Source organism: Aptenodytes forsteri, unplaced genomic scaffold, assembly GCF_000699145.1.
Source record: "Aptenodytes forsteri isolate BGI_AS27 unplaced genomic scaffold, ASM69914v1 Scaffold55, whole genome shotgun sequence".
Lineage (NCBI taxonomy): Eukaryota > Metazoa > Chordata > Aves > Sphenisciformes > Spheniscidae > Aptenodytes > Aptenodytes forsteri.
Window position 1 is genome coordinate 5570506 of NW_008796063.1, and position 6409 is coordinate 5576914.

Here is a 6409-nt window from a genome sequence, read left to right on the forward strand (position 1 = left end):
AGCGTCGGTGCCGGAGCCGGGCGTTGGCAGCTCGCTTTCCTCTCGCATCCTCCCTCCCTCCCCGCCGCCCCGGAGAGAAAATGCCCCCTCTTCCCCGGCGCAGATTGGCACAAGGTGCCTGCTGCACCCTGACATCTCCCTGGACTCATTGTGATTTAAATAACAGCCCTTTCTCATCTAAACAAAGCATCTTAATAGCAGATGCAAAGAATTCAGCTCATCTGAAAATCCAATAGCATTTAAGTGGATTAACTGCAATAACACAACTGAGGAGTGATACTATCCTTCATGGAAGACAATAGACTGTAAATGCACAGCCAGGGAGACTTATCCTTTCATCTCTGAATTTCCTTCAGCATTTCAAAAGCGAATGCTTTCTAGAAGCCCTGAAGGGGTTTGCACGCTACTGGCTTGGACATGCTTCTAGGAAACAACCTGTGCTTTAATGGGCACTTTGCAATTGCATAGAAGTTCCCACCAAAACAGAAGTGGCCTTTCAAGTACGTTTAATTCTCTCTCATGATGTCATGTAGACTTACAGGGTGGTCTCCAGGACCACAAGGGGGGAAAAAAAAGGTGGGGGTTGAAAAGAGAGAAAAGGAAAAGAGATGTAAAAGATTTGGAAGCACTTTAAAAAGGAGAATGCTTTTTTTTTTTTTTTAAGACAGAAAATGCTGAGCCAGTGTGGAGCCATTCTCAAATGCCTCTTGGTATAAAAAAAAAAATGATGCGAGTGCCACACTGCAGCAGACCCATCCACGCAGGCTGCGCTGGCAAGCAGCAGGGCAAGCGGGAGGCAGACCAGGGCAGGTCATTCTGGTAGTTGCCATCACTTTCTTACACGGGGGTTGACATCGCAGAAGTAAAAAGCGATGACTTTAGTTTAAAAAAAAAAAAAGGTCTCGTCTGCACTTATCATTTGCTGGGGTCAAAGAAACAATTCTTATGGTCTGTGTTGTCATAGTAATAAAAAAAAATAATTACCAAACAGTGAAATAGATTCTGACAGTACCGGCTCGCCGAGCATTTACTCCTCTCCCTCCTTCATTGGCCAACGTGTCTGGGATCAGAAGTGCTGGGTATTTGTAGCTCTTTCAAGTGGTATTCCACTGCTAAAGCCAACATAGAGATAACTACTGCTTTATCTATTGGTAAAAAAAAATCTATGCAGTTTTGATTTTTCTTACATTTCCCTCATTTTATGAGAAACATACTGCATCAGCATCTTTTTTAAATCTGTCATTGTGGAGCTCAGATAAGCATCTTTCCTCTGGGTCGAGTTACACTTGGAGTAGCTTTTAACATTAGACTGTTTATACAGATCATTGCAAATATTTGATAATAATGCAAAATATGTAAGATCCCAGAAGAGACCAAAGACCAGGGAACGTAAATAAAATTCACACAGATTCTGCAAACAACTTTATACTTGGGTTGTCTGTCTGCTTACGAAACACATTTTCTCCTTGTCTATTGTTTGATCTAAAAATGCATTTGTGCCGTCTAAGTTCTTACAAGCATACAAAGATATGTCTGCGTGAAAAACATCACACAAGTGCATCTTTACTTCAGCATGGCACCTTCCTCCGGTCTACAAGTCTATTAAACATATGTGCACCAAACATGAAATATCATCTTTTATGTAATGCCTACAAACCACACATGTGGAAAGGGTGACAGGATGGTATTTATAGGTTTAAAAGAAAATCAGTACAAAGAACAGAGCACCAGAAAATTAGTTTTTGCACTTTTTTATTTATCTGAGATCAGCGAGGAAGATATTGCTTGTCTAATTTAAAGCACGTACTGTTAGAAGTCCCTCAAATGTCAGGAATTATAATAGAATTATACTATGACAGAGTGTCGAGAGGGAGGATTTCCAGGGTTTGCACAGCACTTGGCATGGGGGAAGGGATGCAGAAGCTCCTTGACACGAAATGAAACTACTTCAGTGGCACCAGTGCTTTCTGCAGGCGGTGACGCATGAGGCCAGGGTGCCCCAAATCAGGCTTCCAGCACTGGCTACAAAGCTCATTTAAATCTCTGCTGGCTCAGTTATAAACACAGGTCAAGCCATGTAGCGGGACCAACTCACGTTTCAGAGACGCGTGCCGGGGCTGCGATGGGCGAGAGCAGCCCGGCCGCGGGAAGATCGCTGGGAGAAGCGTGGTCCGGGGGCAGGCAGCGAGGCAGGCACTGCGGTGCTCAGGAGGGGGCTGAAGCCACGGAGGGCCGTGGGCTGGCTTCAGAATGGTACCTGCAACCCACGGCTGCTGTTTCAGAGGTCGGGTTGCAATGTCGACGCTTGCTTGGCCCTCCTGACAAGCCTTAAAGTTGGAAGAGGAAACGTTTCATTGCTGCTGCAGGAGTCTTGGGAAACCTGTCTGAGTCTTTTTCAGGCTTGATTTTAGCGGGGATTTTGCTTCATTGATAATCACATTAAAATTAACAAAACAGAGTGAGTTTGGGTAAGGGTTTTACTTGGAAGGGTGGCCTGCTTTTATTGTAGTGGTTGTTTGGGGCTGGCCAAAGTGGTTCGGTATGCTCTGCGGGATACATCCTGCCACTGCAGCTGAAAATGGACCAAGAGCCGAGAGTCCTGGCTCCAGAAAGGGACTGTAAGAAATACTCTCAGCGATTTGGACCCGCACCATTCAGTGTCAGTGCCACACAGTATAATACGAAGGATAAAAGTTCAGAACATAAAATCCAGAAAGCGAGACAGGAAGCTCACCCACTTCGGGTGGTTTCTCTCTGGTTTGAACATTTCTTTGGCCTGTAGTTTCAGAGGGGCACGTGCGCCTCTGCTGCTCGATTGCTACCTGCCTACAGAAACAGGCACAAAGCTGTTGCCGGTGCAGGTGAAGTAGAGGCAACGGATTACAAATGCAGAAAGTGCTGATGGCAGGCAAACCATTGCCTTTCCTGAAACTTGGCCCATAAGAGCAACAAGAAAAGCTGCAAGGAGACCAAGCAAAGCAGTTATTATTCCAGCTGGTACACCTACAAACATTATTTCCTCCTTTTCCAGCTCTTCCTTTTGGATCCTTGCACTGGCTCCATCCTTCTGGCTGAGCATTGTTTTCTTTGAAACTTTTGTTGGTGCAGCTTTCCAGACGCTGTCATGGTTGATAATTTTCTTAAATAGCCATAAGATGCAAATCTGCGACAAGGTTTCAGCTAAGCGGAGTGATCAGAAGGGGCTCGGAAAAGTTTTACGATGTCCCTGCCCCTGAACAGAGGGGGTAGCCATGGCCCGCACCACCTACACGGGTTGACGCTTAAAGCCACAATATTTCTGGAGATGCTTTGCCCTCCTACGAATGGGGCAGGGTCCCACTAGAGCTGATCCTCCCCCCAAAACTGCCCCTTTGACTTCAGTGGGGGTTAGACCCAGCTCTCCCTGGAGAAATGGTTTGGTTTAATAGCAAAGAAAGATAGTTAGTAACGCTCTTGTTAACATGCGTTAACATTCTCTCCCCCCTGCCCAGCTGCTTCTTACCCAGGAGGTTCAGCAGCACAGCCGAAAGCGAGGGGCTGTTTGACCTTCCCTGCTGCAGGAGCCACTGCTGAGTGACACACAGTTCACCTTCAGGGCTGGAGTACGAACTGGCAGCTCTGCCAGCCTGGGTAGCAAGATACCATGTTTAGGCATTAAACTAGGGCACTTGCATACCAGCACAGGCCGCTATTTTAGTGGGTATATGAAGCTCTCCACCCCTATGGGACAACGAAGCTGCTGCAAGCACGGGATATCCTCTGCCTGGTGGATAAAGCTATTAAAAATGGGCTGTGTTTTGTCAGTAATACTTAGTTCATCCAGCTGAATAACTGAAAAGTACCGGCCCAGCCTGAGGTATACTGATACACGTTGTAAATGAAAGCAATACGCTCAGGGCTCAGCCCCCGGGGTCCTGTGTGTGGTGTGCTCATGTCTCCTCAGCAATGTGGGTATAAAACTCTTCTCCTCTGACTCAAATCAAAGCCAGTTGCAGTGATTCTGTGGAGACCATCCAGGATGTAACTCAGCCATGCTAAGTACCATAAAATTGTGATATTATTCTGCATTGTTTGTAGCTTGGAAGCCTGTAGACGCCTAGCTTGGAGCAGTCCATTTTATTAAGCTCCATCCAAACACAGTGAGATAGTTGTTCTTCCGAAGAATTCATATTCTCAAAGTGCAAGCCGCCCCGTTTGTGTTCTTGTATCCATGCAACCTTGTTGCTCTTACAACATTACACATTTGTCCTGTGAGATTCCCTCCCTTACAATAAAAACTCCTGAGAATGATACACACATTTTCAACTCTGCACACACCAGAGACTGCAGGATCCAGCAGTACCCAAAGGACAAAGGATATGAAGGCTGCTGTAGTGGAATTGCTAATTTATTTTGAACTGCAGTGTTTGTAATGGCTGTGAATTTTCCTAATTGAATTTCTGACCCTTTTTTGTCACAGAAACCCAGTTAATATAGGGGAAGGAGAACAGCAAATAAAAGGATTGGTTTGCTTTTTTTTTTTTTCTTCTTTATTTTTTAACAGAAAGTCCAGTGTAGATTTCTGTACATTTTTCTTTTCATTTTTTAACAGAAAGTACAGTGTAGATTTCTGTACATTTTTCTTTTCATTTTCTTACATCTAGGAACACAGCAGCCTGGTCCTCACATGATCTCAATGGTTGCACATAGTTCAAAGGACCATGCATGAAGTCCCCAGTGCAGTGCAGTATCTCTCCAGAGGGCTTCATGGAGCCCACGCTAACAAATTCCCGCAAAGCTAATCCTCTCTGAGCGCTTCCATCCTTTCGAGGCACTCTGTTATGCACAGACCCACTAATGGTGGTGGCCAGACCAGAGAAGGCAAACCACGTTGTGTCTTCTGTTCCTCAGCAGAAATTTCCAGGGAATTCAGTGCTTTCCAGCTGCTTATTCTCAATACTTTGTACTTACGCAATTTCTTACTAAAAGCTGGTGAAGATCCTCTATAACCACAAGGCACATCAGTAATCAGAAATGCAGAGAGGACGTAGTGAAGCTACGTAGTGAACCTGCCATGTGACTGTGCCCAAGTTGCAGATGAGAAGCTGGGAGCAACCGTTTCCAAAGCTCTTTTTTCTCAGCCACCCACCACCTCAGGACAACTTTTAGCATTGTCCTGCTACGTTCCAGGTCCAACAGACCTCCTAGAAGTACACAGTGGTCACATCATTTGGCTGTGTCACATCTAGATGTCTTAGCTCAGTCTGTCACCTGCTAGCCACCATTGCATATTCACTAGGAGCATGTTCTTGCCCGTGATATGCTGCTGGGCTACAAAGGGGACACGTACCCGCATTTACACCAAAAGTGAATGTCTTGGTTCTTGCAAAAAGTGAAGTGCAGAACCATCTTCTCCATCCTATTGAATGTAGCATTTGTTTACCTTTCAGCAGTGTTTGTGATGCTGTACCCATCGATCTGGATACGTAACTCCTTCTTTCTTGGAAATTGGTGAGAAATACAATGTTAAACCAGAGCACAGGCAATGGCCCTTTAAGCATTGTCTGTTTAACTGTAGCACGATCTCTCCTGCACTCGAGTGCTTTCCATAAACAGCAAGTCATCCTGGAAGGGGAGGGAGAGGATGATAAATAATCCTGTTATTCATGCGACTGCGTTCTTTCATGAAACTGGGAAAAGGCAAAACAAAGTGGCAACTACAAGACTGAGAACAAAATGCAGTGGGTGGTGTTGCTGCAGTTATTCTGGGCTAGAAGAAAATCTGAAAAGAGAAAGGTGAGCAGAAAAGGTTTAAAATGCCAAGAAGAAAGCCAAGAGACAGGGCATAAAAGAACAGCTTTCTCTGCATCCCTGCTTTGTGTCTTGTCTAGCTGCTAGGGCTGGCTGTAGCTCTGGCTGCCCGCCACCTGCTCCCATGGCATGGCTACCTGTGCTGGAGGCTTTCTCCTGTGCACGCGCCTTGTGGAGAGGTGGGAAGTGGGAGATGCTGGAGGTCCAGTAAGGACAGCTGGGCAAGGAGAGAGGCAAAAGTGGGCAAACCCTGGGAAAGAAATCTCATGGAGCAATGGGGAAGCAGAGAAGAAACCTGTTTGCTGAGGGTCCTAGCAAATGAGCTCTAATTAGTTTTGCTGGGACAGTCCATGGTGTTCCCTCCATCATGCTTTGCCCCTGTGCCAGAGGTGCCTCCCCATTTCATGGCGGAGGCGTCGGTGCCCACGCTGTAGCTGCTCCAGTTCTCTGTCTGCCCTCTCTGTGCATCCCCCCGGGTCCTGACCTGGGACAGCTGAGGCCCAGGCATCCATCCCATTCGGTCACCTCTGCTCGCGGGCAGCCTCCCGCAGAGAGCCCGGACAGACAGCTGTGGGGTAACGTCTTAAACCACTGCAGCTGTTTGCTCTCCGCATGTGAG